Source organism: Euphorbia lathyris, chromosome 5, assembly GCF_963576675.1.
Source record: "Euphorbia lathyris chromosome 5, ddEupLath1.1, whole genome shotgun sequence".
NCBI classification, from domain to species: domain Eukaryota; kingdom Viridiplantae; phylum Streptophyta; class Magnoliopsida; order Malpighiales; family Euphorbiaceae; genus Euphorbia; species Euphorbia lathyris.
In genome coordinates this window covers 39,560,668-39,585,510 of record NC_088914.1, presented here as the reverse complement: position 1 = coordinate 39,585,510, position 24,843 = coordinate 39,560,668, and the positions used below count along the sequence as shown (strand labels likewise).

Below are 24,843 nucleotides of genomic sequence, written 5' to 3'. Positions count from 1 at the left end.
AATAAGCGTTTAGCGTTTCACTTCAAATCACAAAAAATATAGCGTTTAGAATTTTTTATGGAAACTACATAGTTTTGGAGTCTTTTTTTATAAAAAAAATTGTTTGTATATATTTGATTTTAAAAAACTATCCTTTTAATTTTCAAGGGTAAATTTCACACATGGTATACAACCTTTACTCTAAATCACACTTTGGTGTACAACCTTCAAAATGTCACACTAATATGTACGAACTTAGGGGTGACCTCACACCGTGGTGCATAGCCGGTGAGAATGACCGGTCAACCCCAGTCAACCCGCCACGTCACCCATATCTCACTAATTCGAATTAAAAACGTGGGCCCCCTGAATGTGTATTGACTAAACTACCCTCATTGTGTTTTCCCTCCCAATTAATCACCTACCCATCTTCCAATACACGTCCCTCCATTAAATCAGATTCATATCTTCTCTCTCTCTCTCTCTCCATGACTGGTCGTTCTTCTTCCTTCTCTTCGACATTGGCAAATAATTTGGGTTGTAGAGGAAGATTTTAAAAAACCCTAACCTATACAAACGAAACGGTGTTTGTGATGTCTTCAACCACACACAGTCTCAATCGATTTGGGAGCGGAAGGATCTGCCACTGTGGAATCGAAGCTCCGATGAAAACTTTATGGAGCGATTCAAATCCAGGCAGAAGATACTTCAATTGTATCAATTTCGGGGTCAGAAATCATATCATCTTCTATTCATCTCATACTCTGATTTATTTATGAATTTTAACCTTGTTTATGCTATTCATCGCATACCTGACAGAAATCCAATGCTTGCAACTTCTTCGAGTGGATGGACCCAGTGATGGATGGTAGGGCAAAATCGGTTATTCTTGGATTACTGAGGAAGCTAGACAGGATTGAGAATGAATGCAGCAGAGTGAAACGTGAATTAGAAAGGGAAAGATGTTGTGATGCAGATTTGCAAGAGAATAGAGAGCTGGTGATTGATATAGAAAGAAACAGGGGAAGGATTTGCAGATGGATAGGGATTGTGATTGCTGTAATAATTGCTCTATTTATGTTGTGTGTTATGGGTTGATTTGTTTAGTAGTTTAGTGTTGTATTAATGTAAAAACAGAGGATTGATGTGTTAAATACTCTATGGCTTGTAATGGTCATATTTATGTTAATTAAATGGCTTTATGCTGTATAAATTTTTTTGTGCTTTGGTTAGGACACATCATGTAAAATACATGATGTAAAAAACACCTAAATATGGCCATATTTTACCAAAACATGATGTAAAAAACACCTAAAAAACAAGATTGAAGATTAAACATGATGTTTTACATTATAAATTACCATATTTTACAAGAACATGGCCAAAAAAACACAAATTCAACATGCTGCTAAGGATTGAATTGCCAAATTCCCAAACTATTTCCATTAGCAAAAAATACCAACTTCAACATATTGTTAACCCAACATGGGCACTGCACAAAATACAAGTTTATGCCAAATGGGCACTGCACAAAAAAGACCAAATTTTATGCCAACATTGGCACTGCACAAAAGACCAAATTTTATGCCAACATGGGCACTGCATAAAAGACCAAAGTTTAAGCCAACATAGGCACTGCATAAAAGACCAATATTTAACCCAACATAGGCACTGCACAAAATATCAAAATTCAACCTAAGTTTTAACCCAACATGGGCACTGCACAAAATACCAAAATTCAACACCCAACAACAAAACTATCCTAATGCCATGGTCTTTATTGATTTGCAGATGAACTTCTTGTACATGGTCCCCTTCCTGGATGCACATGGGTTCTTGCATTTGGTTGTCTTCTTTCTCTGGTTGGCTGGGTTGGTTGACTAGTTGAGGCAACTGTCTAACTAGTTCCCTGATCAACTCATCTATATTAGCAATTGAAACAAACTATATTAAAAGAGTAATTATACAAACAAAACCACCACTTACATACATCATCCAATGGACTGTGGTAGATGGTGGGGGCTGTGATGTTGTTGGCCTTGCAGCAGTAGAAGTTCTAGGTGGTGAAGCTGCTGGCCTTGGAGCAGTAGTAGTTCTAGGTGGTGATGTTGCTGGCCTTGGAGTTGTCCTGGCTCTCTTTGACTATAAGAAACAGATATGAAGAATAATTAGGTCCATATCAGAAATCATATGACTATACATTACACAACTAATACCTGTGGAGCAGTTGATTGTGTAGCTTGTGATGTGCATGTCCTCTTGTTGTGGTTTTTACCTCCACATTTCCTACGTGTCATGTACATATTACCTTTCCTGCTCAATTTACCTCTGCTAGATGCCTCAATTTCTTCAGGTTCTTTCCTTCTTTCCCTTTGCCTTCTACCACGCTTGGACTTCACTGGTGAAGGAGGCTCAATTGGCACCGGTGGATCTTCATTAGGCCATTGATCCATACCATTAGTTGGTTCAATAATGAAACTGTAGACTTTCAGATAGGTTTCAACTGAATAGCAATCTGCTAGGTAATTCTCTAGGTTGTCATTTTGTCCTATAATAGCAGCACAACCGTGATTGCAAGGGATTCCATTCAACTGCCATTGTCGACATGTGCAAGTGTTATCTTCTAGATTCATGACAAACTGCTCTCCCAGTCCATTGATTTGAACTCTAAGCACCCCTGAGTAAGTTGGAACATAATGTCTTGCCTAATCCTTGTTGATTTCTAGCTTCTTCAAAATCTTTCCACATAACTTCTTATTATTCTTGTTAAGCCCAAAATATACTTAAAATGTCATATATAAATACGTTAAATTTACATTAAAATCGTGCTAATTATATTCATTTAGAGTACTTTTACGTCTTTATATACTTCTTTGATGCAAGGTACTTAATTATTTGGTTAAATCCAAATAGGAGCTAAGACGAAGCTAAAACGAGGGAAAAACCTAAGTTACGTGCCAAAAATACGTATTAATCAGAAGACCGACTCAAGGAGACATGAAGTAGCCGAGAGACGGGGGAGAACACCCCTGTCGCGACTGAGATTCTCAAAATCTCAGTCGCGACATGCTAATGCCAGTCACCAAAAATTCAAAGTTTTTCAGCCTTCTTCCATGCCCCCTGTCGCGACTGAGATTCTCGGAATCTCAGTTGAAACAGCGAAGAATTCTGCACAGCTTTCACATGTCAGAAATCCAAAAACCGTGTCTGTTCGTTTGGATAAAAGTGACCCTTCACCAGCGGACACGACCCCTCAATTACAACTATTCACCAACTATAAATAAGTGATTCATTTCAGAATTCAAGAGTTGGAAAAGTTGGAGAAATTATAGTTTAGAGAGTTGTTATTATGTTCTGATTCAGAAAAGAGTTAAAAGTTTAGATACATTTCTGTAAAAACAAACTTGATGTACACAAGTTGTTCTTAGATTAGTTATAAACACAGTAGTGATTAGTTTAGTTTAAAAGATTGTTCAGAGACAAGTTCTCATTCTGGTAGTGGACCTAGCGGTCTCTATTCCGAAGATTCAGCGAGAAGAACTAACGGCTGAAGAGCAAAAGGGTCTGACAAACCTACGGAGTTTGAGGGAAAGATTGACAACCTGGATCTCAAAGTTTTCATCAAAATGCTATCTATGTTTCTTCCTCTCTGTTAACTTGTGAAGATTAACAATTCATTAATAATACATTTATCTTATTCAATATATTCTTCATGTTGTTATTTTGATGTTGTTCTGACAAAATGAATTTCAAAATGATAAACTGGTGTTTTCATTAAAACGTTTTACACAATTATATTTACAAAGAAACTTTATTGAACACTTGAAAGAATTAGTTTTTATGGATGATATGATCGTTAGCGCGGCTTATCTGATATAAAATACCAATTTGATTCTGCTCCGATCCAGAGAGATTTCTACAGTTCGAAGCCATTTAATTGCATAAATTCTTGAATTATTACATGTTCATAATCTTACCAAAGTTATAGTTGCTTTCTTTGCTTAATGCGAATAAGTTTTATACATATTTCTATTTCACGAAAGCTTCTGGCTTGTGATTAATTCTCAAGACAGAATTGTACTCTAAGTTAATATAACATTCTCGTATAATCCTAATTAATCCGAACCAATACAATTAATTAAACGATTTTCTTAAGGTTAAACCTAAAGACGTGAATAAAACTGAATTAAAATAAGTTTTAGTTAAAAAGCGTTCCCTGTGGGTTCCATATCTTTTATTCCTACAAGCGTATACCATGCACTTGCGGAAATCGCTCAACAAGTTTTTGGCGCCGTTGCCGGGGAACGCCAAATTTTTTAACAAAAATTTAGATTTTTCGTGTTTTATTTCGAATCTAGGTTTATACATACTTATTTTAATTTTTGTAATTTATTAATTTTAATTTACTAACATATTTATTTTTCAAATTCTGTTTTGAAGGTAGTTTCGGTTCGTGCACGATTTCAGGTTCATGCGCAGTTCTCGAAGTTCAGGCATTGCACCAAACCCATTAGACCTAGAAATTGAAAAAAACCATTAAAAAGAACAAGAAAAACGAGAAAAACAAAAACAAAACTCCATTAAAAACAAATACCGAGCCAGATATTATGGCAGACCCACCAACACTTATGGATTACGCTAGGCCAGGGGTGGCCGGTGTAACCAATAGTATCGTTAGACCCAGAATTACCGCAAACCAATTTGAAATTAACCAAACTTTGCTTAATATGTTGCAAAATAATGTAACATTTTACGGGTTACCTAACGAAAATCCTAACACCCATTTAACAAATTTCCTTGAAATTTGTGACACTTTTAAAATACCAGATGTGACTGCCGAAGCAATCAAACTTCGCTTTTTTCCTTTCACTTTGAAGGATAGAGCCAAAGAGTGGTTAACTTCGATGCCAGGCGCAACGTTTGCAACTTGGGAACAATTAGCCCAAGCTTTTTTATCAAAATATTTTCCTTTAGCGAAAACCGCAAGAGTCATAAAAGAGTTAACATCTTTTTCTCAAAATGATAATGAGACTCTTTATGAGACTTGGGAGCGTTTTAAAGAACTTCAACGTTTATACCCACACCACCAATTGCCCGCTGAACTTCTAATGCAAACATTTTATAATAGACTAAATCCTACAACTAGAGGTTCATTGGATGCTATGTCGGGAGGGCTATTTATGAAGAAGACATCAGCCCAAGCAAGAGAACTTTTGGACGAAATGGCAATCAACAGCAGTATGTGGCCCACAGAACGTGGACATATACCGGTGGCAAAACCATCATCCTCAACCACATCATCGGTTAAAGGTATAGTGAACCTTGATCCAGTCGCGATGTTACAAGCCCAATTTTCTGCCTTATCGCACAAAATTGATAGGTTTATGGCACCGTGCGATACCAATGGTAATCCAATCCAAATGGATGTGGATTATGAAAATATGAGTGAGATCGAACAGGTAAATTTTGTCCAAGGGCTAGGCACGCGGGGCCCACATCCTGATCTTATTCGGTGTAAGAAATGGCTAGGCACGCGGGGCGTGCGGGGGAGCACGCCACGCGTGCCATTCCTCCTAGCCAAAATAAGGGGGAGAACGGGTAGGACGCGGGGCGTGTATGGGGGTACGCCCTGCGTATAAGACATAAGTGAAAACATTTTTTTCGGTTTTTAAAGAGTTTTTGAATTTTTATGAATTTGAATTGGTAGTTAATGTTTTTATGGGTTTTAAAGGGTAATTAAGAGGGTGGTTAAAGGTAAAATTAATGTAGAGGGAAGTTAAAGAATTTTGAATTTGAAAAGACTTGAGGTGATTGGATGTGAGAGGAGGTGGAGTGGAGAAGTGGGAAAGATATTTGGGGAAGAGGAAAGAGTGATGGGAGAGGTGGAAGGGGAAAGGCTGCCATAGGGGGTTGCAATTCGCAACTCCCCTAGGATACGCGGGGCATGCCCTAGGGGACGCCCCGCGTGTCCTTACACGTGGCATTTATTAGGGAAAAGAACGATCGGTCGAAGGTTACATGGGGCGTGGTAGGGTGTACGCGCCGCGTAACGTGCCTTTTATTACGAAAAATGGGAACAGACATTCATCTACGCGGGGCGTACTGGTGTGTACGCTCCGCGTGGATATTTTGGATTTAAAATGGGATTTGTTTTTCATTTTATGGGTTTTCTGAATTTTTTTTTTATGTTTTTAAGATTTATTTTAAAGACTCGACAAAACGAACTTGGTCAAAAACTAAAAATGAAAGATACGAAAAGGATGAAAATATACACGAATAAAATGAAAATGCGTTGAGAAGCGTATATGATACATATAAACAAAATGGTTTGGGGAACGCAAACCGGTGCTACGTTTATAGTCGAAGTAGCTCGACTTTCTCTTGCGGTGGCTTATTGCAGGCTGTCCGAGTTAGAACTCGATGGGTCTGAACTTCTACTATTAAGGAGAGTTATTCCTTGTCCGGACTCTCTATTTTGGCCCGCGGGTTTTGCTCGGTGTTTGTCGGGAGAGTTCCTCACTGCCTTTCCTGTTGCTGACGATTCAAATGGGCTACCTGGTGGCTTAGGTCCCTACAAAACACCTCACTATCGGCAAAACGGGTTAGGATGTCCTTTAACAAGGAAGTTACTGATTGCCCATGCACGTTGTTGGGAGGTTGAGTGTTCCGACCTCCGGGCATGGTTTGTGATTGTCCTATCCCATTTTCCCTATATTCTTGATGAAAGTCGGGTGGGGGCATCAATACATTATTGTTATTGCCGTACGACAAGTTAGGGTGTTGGTATCGAGGTCTCCACCCGCTGTCATTATTATTGTGGTGGTGTGAATAGGAGTTCAGGTTAGGGTTGTACCTTTGATTACCTCATACATAACTTACATTTTCGGTGTCACCGGCGAAAGGGCTACCAACATGGCAATTAAGTGCGTCATGATCTCCACCACAATTATTGCACATCAGGACCTGTGCATCTTTGTTGAGGCTCAACTATGCTATCAAAGCGTCTAGTTTCTTATTCATTTCCGCCATGGAACTTTTTGGAGCCACTTTCTCCACGGCGAACGCTTGATGTCATGGGGGTCCGGCAAGCCGCTCTTCTTACCACTATACGCTTTTCCTTGCGAGCTCGTGGATGAGCTCATATGCTTTGCTGGCCGATTTCCTAAACAGGTCCCCAGCTGCTGCGGAATCCACGGTAGCACGATTAGTAGGCGTTAAACCATGATAAAAAGTACTTACAATATCATGCTTGGGGATGTCGTGGTGCGGGCAACTTCGAAGCAATTTTCGGAATCTCGCCCAAGCCGCATGAAGGGCTTCGTGCTCGAGTTGCCGAAAGGAAGTGATATTATTGCGCAACTTCACCGTCTTAGAAGGTGGAAAGTAATAAGAGAGGAACTCCTTTTCGAGCTCGTCCCATGATGTGATAGCTCTGGCTTCCAAAGGATGCAACCACTCCAACGCTTGGCCTGTCAAAGACAAAGGGAAAAGTTTCAGACGTACAGCCTCAACCGGAACACCATTTTGCCGAGAGGTATCGGCACACATAAGAAATTTGTCAAGGTGTTCGTTAGGGTTTTCATGGAGTTCTCCTCCGAATTGACCGAGTTGTTGGATCAACTGGATCATACTAGTCTTTATGTCATATGTGTTGGCGGGTATGGCGGGGGCGACGATTCCGTTATGATTTTGGGGCCTATGCGGAGCAAGGATCTCCATCATCGTTCGAGTATCATTGCCTCCTCCATTCCGGATGTTGTTCACGGGTTGTCTTTGATTGGCCTCGGGCTGGTTGGCTTCGGTTTCGTTGTTCATGTTGGCCATCTTTTCTCTCCGAATCCTACAAAGAGTTTGTTCAATCTCGAAATCAATAGGAACGAGAGTATCACTCCGAGATCGGGTGTGCATAAACTAAAGAAATAAAGAAATTATGACCAAGAAAGAATGTTAGTAAAAGTGTATATAGACAATTTATACAAAGATAATGCTTAGACTAACAACAAAACATTTTTGTCTAATATTGCAAGAAATTATAAATCCCCGGCAACGGCGCCAAAAACTTGATGGGTGTCCGGTAGAGCTCTAAATATATATTATGATAAGGACGTTACGACTATGAATGTGATCTTCCTAAATGCTCTATCTTTACTAGACGCTACTACTTAGGGGCAAGTGTACCCCGTCGTATCAAGTAATAATCCGGTTAAGACTGGGTATCGAATCCATGGGATTTATAACTACAAGTATTAAACGACTCGGTTTTATACGTTATCTAAGCGGTGAATACTTTGGGTTGATTTGGGAAACAACTACAAGCTACTCCTAACTACGGGTGAGACAGATTTATATAACGAAAACTCTACGAAGTGATATGGATGGCGATAAGTTATAAGTATGATAAACAATGACTCCGAATATATACGGTTAATGATTTACTCTTGCAATGACGACTACGTGTAGTTTGACCGACCCGTGAAGTACTTAGACTATGTGGTTCCTAGTCAAGGCGTGTCTAATGCTGGGGATTAGAAACTAGGGCCCGTAAGTTCCGTGGCTTGTCAATTCCTACGGTTTCCGGTGCGTCACTTCCGGTAAGGCAACACCTATGTGAATCCCTAAAGATAGCCCGAATGGTGTCGGAAATCGTGCTCCCCTACACAATAATCAATTACAAATATCAAAACAAGTAGCAAACATGAACACATATAGAGAAACAGAAATTGTAAATCATATGTTATAAATGTGGAAAGTGTAAATACGGAATACAACCAAGCTTAGTACATAGGAAGAGTACAAGCTAATTAGCAAGTGAAAAGGGAAGAATCAGCCCTCAGAACTAGCTAACCGGACTCAAGGCCGTCTCTTAAGACTTGGAGGTGGAACTCTCGAGCTTGGTGAACGAGGATAGAACGGAACCTTTACGTAGTAACGGAATACACGAACAAGCTCTCAAGGTGATAGAGTTTTGCTATGTAAAATCTGAATGTCTAAATGAGTGCTAATCACCCTTATTTATACACATCAAGCTAGGGGTAAAATTGTAAATTCACAAGGTACAAGCATGGAGATACATTATTTCTGCAGTTTTCCCATGACACGCCCTGCGTAAGGTTGAGAACGCCCCGCGTATTGGCCCATTTCGTTAATAATTTCATATGTGTGGACCGGATTTAGAACAGTTGTCTCAAACACGCCTCTCGTAGACTGATATACGCTCCGCGTATTTGAGCTCCTGAGATTTAATAGCTTGAATCATGCCTTTTACACCACGCGTAGCCTAGAGGATGCCTCGCATATTTGAGTTCTTGGTTCTTTGGATTGAAGAATTCCCAAATACGCCTCGCGTGTAAGGTGGGACGCCGCACGTTGAGCCTGTTGACTTGGGAGACCATGCAGTCTGACCTTCATGATTGAGCTTATCATTGCTTCTACGCCCGGCGTGGTGGTTCATACGCCCCGCGTATCAGTGGGTAAGTCCTACGTGGTGCATGTGGACTGAGCAATCATTCTGACTAGGTGTTACACGCCCCGCGTGGAGGTCGATACGCCCCACGTATGTCGGTGGGATTTTGCTCCTTACTCGTACCTGAAATACAATTCTCGAGAGCCGAGTTAGCTTGACGTTTTAATCAAAAATAAAGACAATTAACCGAAAGTGCGGAATTTATTTTTGTTTCGTTATTTTATTAAAAACACTCTATTTTTTGCAATTAAACTTATTTATTTAGTCCAAAATTAAACCGTAAACCACGCTAAAAGATAGGGACGAAACGTCCCTATCATTTTACTATTCCGTGTAAGTTGGGAGATATTGAATTCCCAAGTTGTCTTTGTGATTTAAGAGCAAGTATAAACTTAATGTCGTTGTCTATTTTTAACAAGTTAGGTTTAGAAGAAGATATCAAACGTACCAGTATGGTTTTGCAATTAGCGGATCAAACCACTAAGAGACCATATGGTATAATTGAGGATGTTTTAGTTAAAGTCGACAAATTTATTTTTCCTACCAATTTTGTTATATTAGATTTTGCATATGACGTTAATTGTCAACTAATTTTTGGTAGACTGTTTATGAACACGGGACGTGCTCTAGTTGATGTGTCGGAAGGGAAAGTAGTTTTAAGGATAGGAGAAGATAAGATCGAGTTTAATATGAACAAAGCGATGAAATATCCTATGGAGGAATTCGCTTGTATGAAACTTGACTTAGTTGAAGAATGTGTCAATGACGTTATTCAAAAAGAAGAAATAATAGAACCTATAATGGGTGAAGAATTAGAAGATAAGGACCCAGAGCCTTTGATTCGAGAAGATGGACCAGTTCCGCCTTCGATTGTAATACCCCCTAAATTAGAACTTAAAGAATTACCCAGTCATTTGAGGTACGCATTCTTAGGCGAAGGCGATTCTCTACCTATAATATATCTAACAAATTAACAATGATCAAGAAGAAAAATTGAAAGAAGTTGTTAGAAATAGGATAGGAAGTATGGGATGGTAAATTTCAGACTTAAAAGGAATTAATCCTAGTATCGTAATGCACAGAATTCACTTAGAAGAAGATAAGCCACCTAAAGCGGATAGGCAACAACGCTTAAATCCGAACATGAAAGAAGTAGTAAAAAATGAGATTACTAAACTTTTAGACAATGGAATCATTTATCCGATCTCGGATAGTGAATGGGTTAGTCCAATCCATTGTGTATCTAAAAAGGGAGGCATAACTGTTGTAAGGAATGACGAAGGTGAATTAATACCTATGCGAACCACCACCGGTTGGAGGGTTTGCATAGACTATAGGAACCTAAACAAAGCAACTAGGAAAGATCATTTTCCTCTACCTTTCATTGATCAAATGATCAAAAGGATAGTCGGTCATGCATTTTATTGTTTTCTAGACAGTTATTTCGGATTCTTTCAAATTTACATTTACCCGGATGACCAAGACAAAACAACCTTCATATGTCCTTATGGAACATTTGCATATAGGAGAATGCCCTTTGGTCTATGTAATGCACCAGCAACATTTCAATGTTGTATGACAACAATATTTAATGATTTCATTGAAGATATCATGGAAGTTTTTATGGATGATTTTTCAGTTTATGGAGATTCTTTCGATGCATGTTTACAGAACTTAGATAAAGTATTGTCTAGATGTGAAGAAACGAATTTAGTATTAAATTGGGAAAAATGTCATTTCATGGTAGACGAATGAATTGTTTTAGGTCATAAGATATCTGAAAAAGGTTTAGAAGTGGATATCAAAGACTTCAGTTATAGAAAAATTACCCCCACTAACTACTGTTAAGGGAGTAAGGTCATTTTTAGGTCATGCAGGTTTTTACAGGAGATTTATAAAAAATCTCTCTGTAATTTCCAAACCACTTACTAATTTGCTTATGAAAGATTCAACTTTTGATTTTAATGAGGATTGTTTACAAGCTTTCAATACATTGAAAACAGCTTTAGTCAGTACACCTATAATATCGAAACCCGATTGGAATTTACCTTTCGAAATTATGTGTGATGCAAGTGACTTAGCTGTAGGATGTGTATTAGGTCAAAGGAAGGATAAGAAACTTCATGTTATATATTATGCGAGTCACACATTGTCCGGTGCACAGTTAAATTACACCACTACTGAAAAAGAAATGCTAGCGGTAGTATTTTCATGTGATAAGTTTAGGTCATACCTGCTAGGATCTAAAGTCATCATTTATACCAATCATACAGCTTTAAGATATTTATTTGCTAAGAAAGATGAAAAACCGCGTCTTATTAGATGGGTCCTGTTATTACAAGAATTTGACATAGAGATTAAAGATAAAAAGGGAATTGAAAACCTTATCGCCGATCATCTATCAAGACTTGAAGATGAAAACGGTCCCATTGGTGAAACATTAGGCATTCGAGATGATTTCCCCGATGAGTATCTCATACAAGTAAAAAGTGTCATAGCACCATGGTATGCGGATATAGCCAATTACTTAGCTGCTCATGTTGTACCAGATGGATTAAATTCTCAGCAAAAGAAGAAATTCTTTTCGGAAGTTAAGAGATATTTTTGGGAAGATCCATTCTTGTTCAAAACATGCGGCGATGGAATGCTTAGGAGATGCGTTAGTGAGTTTGAATATGACTCTATAATGTTAGAATGTCATGCAAGCGCTTATGGAGGTCATAACGGCGTAAGCAAAACAGTAGCTAGAATATTAGAATGTGGATTCTTTTGGCCTACCCTATTTAAAGATGTCCGTTCATTTATTATCCGTTGTGATAAATGTCAAAGAACCGGGAATTTAGGAAGGAAAGATGAGATGCCTCTCACAAACATGTTGGAAGTTGAAATCTTCGACGTGCGGGGAATCGATTTCATGGGTCCTTTTCCTTCTTCTTTTGGCAAAAACTATATATTAGTAGTCGTAGACTATGTTTCAAAGTGGGTTGAAGCAATTGCAACCCCAAAAAATGATTCTAAGGTAGTTGTTAAGTTTTTAAATGAAATATTTTACCGATTTGGAGTCCCTAGAGTTATGGTAAGCGACGGAGGTACTCATTTCATAAATAGAAGCTTTGAGTCGCTTATGAGAAAATACGGAGTACACCACCATGTATCTATGCCATACCATCCTCAAACGAATGGTCAAGCGAAAATATCAAATAGAGAACTCAAATGGATACTTGAGAAAACAGTTTCGTCTTCTAGAAGAGACTGGGCACATAAGCTTAACGATGCGTTATGGGCGTATCGTAGTGCATTTAAAACACCTATAGGAATGACACCTTATAGACTGGTCTATGGTAAAGCTTGTTATTTACCAGTAGAGTTAGAACATAAAGCATATTGGGCTATAAAAACCCTTAATTATGATTTGCAAAGCGCAGGAAAAAAGCGTTTGTTCGACTTAAACGAGTTGGATGAATTACGCTATTTATCCTACAAAAATGCAAGGGTTTATAAGGAAAAAGTTAAAAAAATGGCATGATGCCAAAATTAGAGTTAAAAGCTTTAATGTTGGGGATAAAGTTTTACTTTTTAATTCCAGATTAAAGTTATTTCCAGGTAAGCTCAGGTCTAGATGGAATGGACCGTTTGTGGTTGTTAAAACATTTGATTATGGAGCTTTAGAGCTAGAAAATTCCAAAAGCGGTCAATTTAAGGTTAACGGTAATCGATGCAAAATTTATTACGAATGAGCTCCAATTCAAACAATTGAATTCGTGGACGAATTCTATGAGAATTAATTTATTTAGTTTTCATATTTTTTTTAATTTGTAAGTTTTTCTTATTATTTGTTCATAATTTTTATTTTTTTTCTTTCTTTTTAAATTAATCTATTTTTATTTTAATTTTTTTTAGGTTAACTTATTTTTGTTTTTATTTTTATTTTTGAATTTGTGTACAAATAAGTTGTTGTAAAATAAAATTCCAATTTAGTGATGTTTTAAAATATTTTATAAAGTGTTAAGTGTTTTTTTAGAAAAAATATATATTTAGAAATCTCAGTTGAGATTCTCCATGTTTTAGAATTAGGGAATTCTCAGTTGAGATTCCGGAAATCTCAGTTGAGATTTTCAGTATTTTAACATTTCAAAATAACTGTAAGAGATTACAGCAATCTCAGTTGAGATTTTCAGTCAGTTTTATCCAAAAGGTATCAGTTTGACACTTTTTCATTCTCAACAGGCACAACTTTTCACTTATGTAACCTATATATTCCTGTAGAATCAGAATTCCTTCATTACATTTCATCTCTTTCAGAATTCTGAATTTCTTTCTTCATTTCTAAAGACTACAGACACAATCTTATTTCACAAACATGACCAAATCTCTGAAAAATGCTAGGAAGAACACTTCTGCTCGAAGCAAGTGTGTTGATATCTCTTCACGCTATGGAGCATGGTTTTCCATCTACAATCATTATGAGGGGAAACGATATTTGCAGTTTAGATATGCACAGTTTTGTGGAATGCTATATATAGACGAGTTCCTGAACGAAGAACTCGGGATAAGCGATGACATGAATCGCTATCTGACAAACTTGGGATGGACCAAGTTTGCTTCCATGAAGTTTCCTATTATTGGGAATTGGATACTAGAGTTTTTGTCTACTGTTCGTTTCGTCAATAAGAGGCGTGTTCGTCTCAGTTTTCGTTGTGAGGGTAAGATATTCACTTTTGGATATCCTGAACTTTATGCTTGGTTTGGTTTTCCACCACGGGACACCACTCCGCACCATCCTGGCCGAGATATGACTTCTACAGATATATGGAGAATGTTGACAGGATTTTGGAGATTCAATCCACGTCTTGCCTTCAACGAATCAATAAATTCTAACTCCATACTATATCTTCACAAATTTCTCTGTCACAGCCTGTTTGGTCGAGTCAAAAGCAGTGTTGTGCAGGATACAGATTTGTATGTGCTAGGTGATATTTTCTAAGGTAACACAGTTAATTCCTCAAAGATTTTAATGGAGGGATTAGTTGCCGCTTCCCGTTCGAAGAACCGAACAATATGGTTTGGGAATATTATATGTGGAATAATTCTAGGGACCAAGGGATCAGTTTCTGTTCCTTGGACTTATAAGGAACCCTTTCCTATTCTTAATTACGAGTTTTCAGAAAGTGAGGGACTTGTAAAGAGAGTTTTTCGTTCTGGTCCAAAATTTCTTTCTCCTGGAGAAAGACAAATCTTCATTCAAGCGAAGATTGACAGGGCCACTGCACGTCGTATTCCAATTCATAGGGATACTGTTTAAATTTATATTGTTTGATTGTACATAGTGTAAATATGTTTGTTGTTTATGTACATAGATGTTTTTATGTATATATCTAATATTCAATGTAATTATCTTCATTATGAATAATAATTTCCATTTTCTTTTTATCATTAATGTATCTTTTAATTAAGGCAAAACCTTTGGTTTTCCTTCAATTTAATGTTTCAGTTTTGTTTTCAGGAATTAAAACTTAGCATTAATGTTACTTAACCAGGGCCGATCCTGAGGTTTTAGAGGCCCATGGGCGAGTTACTAATTGGGGCCCTAATAAATAAGTACAAGTAAGAAATAAAATAGAAAAGTCAATTGTATAAAAAAATATTACTTAAAAATGACATTTTTTTTGTTACATTTAACAAACAACCTAATAAAAACATTTTATATTCCTTTAAGTACCCAATTTCTTATATAAAATGATGTCTATGAGCATTTCTAAATGTAAATTTTTTAAATTTAATAGAATGTGAAATAGTTCTAATAGATTTTATGCTCTTCGGGACACAAAGTATGATAACAGAAAAATGAAAAATCAAATTTGAAAATCATCTCACTTAACGGGCTTTAGCGGCTAAGTTCTTGAAATTGGAAGATTTTGATGCGTTTCTCCCAAATTGTCTCTGAAGACCAAGTAAATCAGATTCTGGTAGAGTTTTTCAAAGACGGGAGAGATAAATTAGAAATTTTGTTAAGAATAATGGGTGGGAGAGATAATTATGGAAAGACTCTGAAATAAATTAGGGAATTGATGTCCAACATTTTTATTAAGAAATTTGGAAAGAATGTGAGATAAATTAGAGAATTTGGAAACACAACTTAGTAACTGATGCTCATGTTTTTAATCAAGTATAATTTCTTTTTGAATTTAATCTAATACCAAGATTTTTAATTTGGAAAGGATCTTATAACACCATTTTTAATCGAAATATATTTTCTTTTTGTATTTAATCAAGTATAGTTTAAAAGTCTATAATAGTACCATACATTACTATAATTAGGCCCCTTTCATCCATGGGCCCTAGGCAGGCACCCCTCTTGCCCATGCTCAGGAACGGGCCTGTACTTAACTACAAAAGGAGTTGAATTAATCATGTTGATATTGTAAAAAATATCCAATTTTTAGCCAGCAGTTCCGGAATCTCGGTTGAGATTCTACAATCTCAGTTGAAACAGCGAAAGAACCAAGTTTTAGGAGAATTACATCCCCTGGAAGGCTTACTGTCGCGACTGGTGTGACGGGATTGGGGCTGATTTTTGCACTATTTCTTATTCCTACTCTAATTACATACCTATTAATCTACCCTATTTAATACCTATAACTTACACCTATATACATCACCTCTATTTCTCATACTATATGTGGACGATATATTATTAATGGGAAATGACGTTGCTCTCTTACAGTCAGTGAAAGTATGGTTATCTGGTAACTTCTCAATGAAAGACCTTGGTGAAGCAGCTTATATACTTAGTATAGAGATCTATAGAGATAGATCGAGAAGACTACTTGGTCTTTCACAGGCTACATACATTGAAAAGGTGCTAAATCGGTTTAGCATGCTTGAATCGAAACGAGGTAACTTACCCATGTTACATGGAGTAAAGTTAAACAATCATCAATGTCCTAAAACCGATGATGATAAACGACGCATGGATGTAGTCCCGTACGCCAGCGCAATCGGTTCGATTATGTATGATATGCTATGCACTAGACCTGACGTAGCATTCGCGTTATCTGTAACGAGTCGTTACCAAGGGAATCCGGGAGACGAGCATTGGATTGCCGTCAAGAACATTCTTAAGTACTTGAGAAGAACTAAAGATATGTTCCTAGTGTACGGAGAAGGTGATCTGAAAATAGAAGGATTTTCAGACGCAAGTCATCTCACAGATGAGAATGATTATAAATCCCAATCAGGATACCTGTTTATCTTGAATGGGGGCGTAGCTTTCTCTACGACCGAGTCAGAGTATATCGCAACTGCGGAAGCAGCAAAGGAAGCGGTTTGGATTAGAAAGTCCATTACAGAACTAGGTGTGGTGCCTGACATTGTCAATCCCATTACACTGTACTGTGATAACAATGGAGCCATTGCGCAAGCAAAGGAACCACGGTCTCATAATGCATCCAAGCATTACCTTAAGCGATACCACATCATTAGAGAGATTGTGGCTAGAGGAGATGTGAGAATAGAAAGAGTACCTACAGAGGACAACGTTCCAGATCCGTTGACAAAGCCTTTAACCCAGAGAATACATGATCGTCATTTAACTTCTACTGGGATAAGTTTTAGAAACAATTGGCTTTAGTCCAAGTGGGAGTATGTTGGGGTTTAGTGTCCTATAGACAATTGTTCTAGGATACAAACTTAATGTAAATGAATTGTTCTTTATATCATTTGTTTAATGAGATATATGTTTTATAACTATATAAAGGCAATCCCTTTTAAGCACTAAATAAAGTCTAATAAAAGGAAATCCGTAAGTTTATTTAAAGTGATTATAAAGTGTTTATACAAGCATGAAGTGAGACAAAACTTTATAGTAAACTGATAAACTTAAAACCACCCCAAGTCAAGTGATATGTTTGGGATTGGCATATCACTGTTGAGACTTGTATGTAACAATGTCTTTTGTCCGACAGAAAGCTGATCTCACAAGCTTCATATATACAGATATCTGGACAGTTACATAGATCCGATGAAACGTTGTTCATTAGGATTGGGGATCCGATTTGAGATAACAGGATGGGTAGATTCATCCTTGTCACATGTTCATCTCATTGGTATTAATAGGTATAACTAATCCTCAGACTCAAAGGAATATTAATTGGTATTCTGGATTACGGAATGTGATGCTTTGACTCTGGTGTAACACGATCCTTAACAGAGATGACTCTGGGGTGTGAACAGTAGACGTTGGGTATCACATGAAGTAATTGCGGAGTCGTTATATATTGGATTGAGCATTTATCACTCCCGATAAATGGGAGATACATCCATGGATCGCTTGTGGAAGACTCGACTCTAAATCCTTGCAAGGTTATAGCTTAAGAGTAAGAAATACTGATTTCACTTAACCTATCTTTTTGAGTTGACTCGGCCTGTACAAGTAAAACGAATGTCTCGCTATATGTGACTTGACATCATGCATAGTCATAAGATTCGGTTCAAGGATGTAGTTGATAAAGGATCGAATTATACTGTAACTAATACGGAAAGGTTAACGACAGAATCAACCTGTCTTCTTATAGCTCTGGGGGAATGATTACGGACTTGCTAATCACATACTCTGTACATCATTCCGTTATGCAAAGATTAAATATAATTCTTTAAAAATTAATTTAATAACGTTGCATACGGCTAGAAGCAATAAGAACCTAATGGATCACACATAAGACTTGGAACCTAAAAGAGAGATAGATGTTAATTAATTGATAGAAGCCCAATTGAGCCCAATAAGGCGCATGGACATAAGGGGGTCGAAATTCATGTAGTGATATACATGAATAATTAATTTGATTTTGTTAATCCTAATTAGATTAGGAATATGAATTAAATTAATTAAGAGATAATTAAGTTAGGAGTTTTAATTAGATTAATATACTCCTATTATTATCCAATAAGGTTATTATTATTATTATCCTTAATATATTAGATATATAGTGAGATAATAATTAGAAATTCTATTCCGAATGGAATTCCTATTCAGTAATCTAATTCTATCTAACTAGGGATTAGATACAAGAGATTATAAATACCCCTTCCCTTGAGATTTTCGAAATCCAAGCAAGCCATACCCTACTTGTGATTTTCGAAATTCACCTAGTCCAAGAGAGAGAAAATTCGACAACCCTAGTTCGAGGACGAGATTTCTCTACGGCTTCGTTTGATCAATTGATTTTCATCTATTTCTTTTATCCTTGATCTTGTGTTGATTAATTAGAGGCAATCTACTTTGGTTGCTATTCAACGGTTGATTCTAAATTAATCTTCCCATGTTTTATTTCATGTTTGGGAACTCGAAGAAGAAAAACAAACAAAAGGGAGAAATTCGTTTTACTACTCCTACATCAGGTCAGTTCACGATTTCGCGGATTCCCGGAGATTGAACCGTCAGATCGTCGCGATTTTTGGACAGGAGCTTCTAGACATATTCTTCCACGTTTCCACTGAAGGGATTGTCGTTCGGAGGTCTGGAAGGTCTGTTTCGGATAGGGGAAGATTGGTAGACAGTTTCTATCTCTTTTGAAGTTGTGGGCACTTCGTTTGCAACGGTAGATAGAACTTCTAAAAGGTATTTCTTCTTATCCTTCTTTATATGAAATAACGATTAACAGATCTTGTGGTTAAATGGAAATAGGTTAAAATTTTTATATTTCCGCTGCTATACCTTAGCCTAATTTCCAACATTTCTAGTCACTCTCAATTATGACAAGAACCGTGGTATTATTTCTTTTCGAAATAATGGTATTCGCTTTGAGGTCGGGTATGCGGCGATGGGCCGATGGTTTGATTTTCCTACTCAAGATTTGTATTCAAAACCAAAGATGTTTGATGCACACACGATTTGGCATTCTTTAACCGGCTTAGATGTTTTTCATCCGAAGAACATGTCTAGTTAATTAATTAAGGATAATTGTATCTTTTTCTTTCACAAATTTTTATCCTTTTCTTTATTTGGTCGGGTTGAAAGTTCAAAGGTGCAAATCCGTGACTTATTTGTGTTAGATTGCATTTTTAAGAATTTGAACATTGATAGTATTGGAATGATATTTACTAATTTGGCCCGAGCTTCCGCTTCACGTAATAAGCAAGTGCCAATGGGTAATTTAATTACCGGCATTGTTTTGGGTGCTCGGGGTGAATTAGCGGATTATCAAAATTTGCCTCATGTTGGTTTGCCTTCCTTGGATATCACGGCACTTCAACGAGCCAATTTGTTGAAAAAATTGGGACCACCCGCATTTATATCATACGAGGATCGTACAAGATGTATTTTTGCTACTTTGGGTGGTGAAGCTTCAAGTTCCCAAGGTTTAGGTGCCCAATAAGTTAATGAAGAGCATGATGAGGAATATGAAGAGGAGGAGGAGGAGAATGTTGATGCCAATGCCCAAGAACAAGCAAATGAGGAACCAAATATTGATGAACAGGTTGGATGGCAACGTGTTTTGACACAAATGAACGAGAATAACCGTCAAATGCATTTGCGGTTAGATGAAGTCGTTGCCAACAATACCGAAATGAGTTCGAGGATAAACACGGTGGATGCCAATATCACTATCTTTCTTCCGACGCCAAGGAGTTGAGACTACGCCTTCACCACCGAGTTCACCTTGATAGGTTTTATCCTTTCCATCTTTCACTCATTTTTCGTTATTATTATGTTGTGTTAAGTTTGGTACAATATTTCTAATTATGTTTGGTACAATTATCTTTATTATTATGTTTGAATGTTATCGTACCATATTTTTAATTCACATTCGTATGATTTAATTTCGTACTATTTTTCGTGTTTTATCAATTTTTGCACCAATGAGGACATGGTCCAAATTAAGTGTGGGAGGAGATATTTCATATTCGTTTTAATTTTAAGTACGAATGAATGCGAATGAATGCTATTTATTTAAGTATAAATGCATGTTGTTATTAATGTTTAAGTAATGTACATAATGCAACATGTTCAAAACAGAAATGCAACATTTTTTGTGCATTATTTTTCAAAACAATGACGTTTTTCATAAACATAAATTTTTGTTAAGTATATATTTCATATGTTTCAAATAATTCAACTTTCAAAATAATGTTTAACATATTTTAAGATTATCATTATCGTTAGAAATAATATTTCTATACGGGCAATATCTTTTTGAAATATTTTTTTTTACAAATCTCCGAAACGATTTTATCAAAAACGTCTCGAGTAAATGTATATAAGTAAATTTCTTTAGTTTCAAATCTCTATTTTATATCATGAGTACATGATAGATATAAATCTTATTTTCAATTTTCAATTAAGTTTATAGGCATAAATCGAACTAACAACTTTAGCTTTTTAGCTCGGTATGATTTTCGTCTTACATTAAAAACCAATTGAAGTTTTTAAGGAAACTTTAGCCATAATACATGTTGAATTTCAAGTCAATATAGGATGAATGTGCTATTTTTCTTTCCCAATTTTATTTACATGTTAATTAAATTAAATAGTCGTATTCTTAACTTTTGGCCACGATTGCGACCACCCTTATGACGGTCGAGGTATGAAAGGAACGTTGAAAAATTAAAGCAAAATAAAACGTTTTTAAAGTTTTAAGTAACGATTGCGTCCACCCATGGTATGGTCGGTACCTCTTAAACGAACACAAAAGCAAATTAATTCATATAAAGTCACGGACAAGACCACCCTTATCATGGGCGTGACTAAGTAAATATATTAAAACCTAAGTCCTTAATAAATCCATATTTGTAATAGTTTAGGTTTGGGAAAGGAAATTTTGTGCTTTGAAATGCCTTGAGACGAAAGATTCAAAAACATGCGTGCTTACACGTCCCGAATACTTCAATATAAAAATTGAGATACAAGACGGATGATATATCGCTTTTACACTAGCTAGTTTGATACTTTGCGTATAAATTTACCATGAAAGTTTTTCTTTCGGTTTAACTAATTTAAAGAGGAATATATGGATATATGTTCTATTTATAAAGAGATTGATTAAAGAATAAATTCAGTGAAATTTTGCTCGGGACTAGCAAAAGCTTAAGTGTCGGAGTTTGTTAAGCCTAAAATATACCTAAAATATCATATATAAATACGTTAAATTTACATTAAAATCGTGCTAATTATATTCATTTAGAGTACTTTTACGTCTTTATATACTTCTTTGATGCAAGGTACTTAATTATTTGGTTAAATCCAAATAGGAGCTAAGACGGAGCAAAAACGAGGGAAAAACCTAAGTTACGTGCCAAAAATACGTATTAATCAGAAGACCGACTCAAGGAGACATGAAGCAGCCGAGAGACGGGGGAGAACACCCCTGTCGTGACTGAGATTCTCAAAATCTCAGTCGCGACACGCTAATGCCAGTCACCAAAAATTCAAAGTTTTTGAGCCTTCTTCCATGCCCCCTGTCGCGACTGAGATTCTTGGAATCTCAGTTGAGACAGCGAAGAATTCTGCACAGCTTTCACATGTCAGAAATCCACAAAAACGCGTCTGTTTGTTTGGATAAAAGCGACCCTTCACCAGCGGACACGACCCCTCAATTACAACCATTCACCAACTATAAATAAGTGATTCATTTCAGAATTCAAGAGTTGGAAAAGTTGGAGAAATTATAGTTTGGAGAGTTGTTATTATGTTCTGATTCAGAAAAGAGTTAGAAGTTTAGATACATTTCTGTAAAAACAAACTTGATGTACACAAGTTGTTCTTAGATTAGTTATAAACACAGTAGTGATTAGTTTAGTTTCAAAGATTGTTCAGAGATAAGTTCTCATTCTAGTAGTGGACCTAGCGGTCTCTATTCCGAAGATTCAGCAAGAAGAACTAACGGCTGAAGCGCAAAAGGGTCTGACAAACCTACGAAGTTTGAGGGAAAGATTGACAACCTGGATCTCAAAGTTTTCGTCAAAATGCTATCCATGTTTCTTCCTCTCTATTAACTTGTGAAGATTAACAATTCATTAATAATACATTTATCTTATTCAATATATTCTTCCTGTTGTTATTTTGATGTTGTTCTGACAAAATGAATTTCAAAATGATAAACTGGTGTTTTCATTAAAATGTTTTACACAATTATATTTACAAAGAAACTTTGTTGAACACTTGAAAGAATTAGTTTTTATGGATGATATGATCGTTAGCGCGGCTTATCTTATATAAAATACCAATTTGATTAAGGTAGAAATCTGCTCCGATCCAGAGAGATTTCTACAGTTCGAAGCCATTTAATTGCATAAATTCTTGAATTATTACATGTTCATAATCTTACCAAAGTTATAGTTTCTTTCTTTGCTTAATGCAAATAAGTTTTATACATATTTCTATTTCACGAAAGCTCCTGGCTTGTGATTAATTCTCAAGACAGAATTGTACTCTAAGTTAATATAACATTCTCGTATAATCCTAATTAATCAAAACCAATACAATTAATTAAACGATTTTCTTAAGGTTAAACCTAAAGACGTGAATACAACTGAATTAAAATAAGTTTTAGTTAAAAAGCGTTCCCTGTGGGTTCCATATCTTTTATTACTACAAGCGTATATCGTGCACTTGCGGAAATCGCTCAACAATTCTTCCTCATAATATCTACTTTGTTCTTTATCCTCTTCATTAACTTGACTTTAATCATCTCATACATTGTGATTATGCCCTTATCCCTTACATCAAGGATGTACTTGTTGAATCACTCACACAAGTTATTGAAGAGCATATCACATTGTGCCCTGTAACACATAATGGACGACATTCAAATTAAACTGTTGCACAAAATTGATTACATACAATAGATAGGATATTACCTTTCAGAAAAACATGCTTTAGCCCAGTGTTTGCTTGGCCTTTGTCTAAGCCATTCTCTTGCTTCAGGTGAAATCTGTTCAATCTTTTTTAACCATTCCTCATGCTTAGCCATATATGGAGCCCTTGCTGCACCCCAGATTAAATCCTTCAACTCTTTCCCTTTAAATTTCGTTCTAAAATTTGTATACATATGGCGTACACAAAGCCTGTATGGTCCGATTCAATGGATCCTTTCTATCGTATTGGAAGTGACCACTCTTCACCTGCATGGTTCGATTCAATGGATCCTTTTTATCCACCCTTGAAGCATATATTCTCCATGGACACTTGTCACTGTCACTGATCATCCCTTTGCAAACTGCTTCCACTTTGATAGGTGTGTTAACCTTGAACCATGGTTGAAATCTGTGTTTGATGCCATGGCTCCTGCATGCTGCTTTAAACTCTTCGTTACCATTGAATAGCATGCCTATCTTGAATGTAGGATCAGCCATATCCCTAGGAGCATTGAACTCTGGATACCTCCTTCTACCTTCATTCTCAGAGTCTGACTCCGAGTATAATACATCAGATTCCTCATACTCCGATGAATTGTCCTGAACATTGAAGCTCTGTGTTGGATCCCTACCACTTGTGAGAACAGATGGTGCAGTCGTATGTCTACCTCTTCTGGCATTCTGAACCCCTTGTACTAGATCCTCATCATCCTACTCCAACACGTAGTCATCACCAACAAAATTGTCTTCATCTTCTTCTCCTGCATCTGCATTTTGTTCACCACCAGCAACATCATGGGGACCAATTTGATCACCCCCAGTAGCATGGTCAACCATTTCATCACCCCCAGCATCATCGGGACCAGTTTGATCACCCCTAGCAAAATGGTCAACAGTGTCATCACCCCCAGTAGCATGGTTCCCAGTTTCATCATCCCTTATAGTTTGGTCCCCTTCATCATCCCCAGCATAGGTACCTTCATCTTCCTGGTCATCTTCTTCAGCATTGGGGGATCATCTACACCAACATAATCAAACGTTTCAGCTGTAGCTTCATGATCACTTTGGGCTGCTTGGTCATCATGTGGAATTGGATCTGTTTGTTCGCCACCATGTGCAATATGAGCTGTTTGATCCCCACCAGCAATATGAGCTGATTGTTCACCACTGCCAATATGAGTTGCTTGATCCCCACCAGCAATAGGAGCTGATTGTTTACCATTGCCAATATGAGTTGCTTGATCACCACTACCAATAGGAGCTGCTTCATCACCACCAGCAATAAGAGCTGTTTGATCACCATCATCTGAATCCTTATTATACTCAAGCAAAAACAAATTCCTTCCACTATGCTCTAGGCACCCTTGTTTAGGTAAGTCAACATCTTCATCAATCTCTTCTAATATAATAGAGCTTGGTATAAACTCAAACTCATCTTCGTCTTCGTCTTCTGATCCAGGTTCATCAAAGGTAACCAAATCATCTTCAATCACCTCCTTCACAAAAATGTGAATCTCCCCACACTCAACACTAGCCAGAGCCATCTCGTA

The 24,843-nt window shown here is 36.9% G+C and overlaps 1 non-coding gene across 1 annotated transcript; it reads right to left on the bottom strand.

Moving 5' to 3' along the window:
- Positions 1 to 4,964: 4,964 nt before the first annotated feature.
- LOC136231579 (small nucleolar RNA R71) lies at positions 4,965 to 5,071 on the bottom strand. The gene has a single exon (XR_010689953.1). It is a non-coding gene; the product is annotated as a small nucleolar RNA R71 (small nucleolar RNA).
- Positions 5,072 to 24,843: the final 19,772 nt, after the last annotated feature.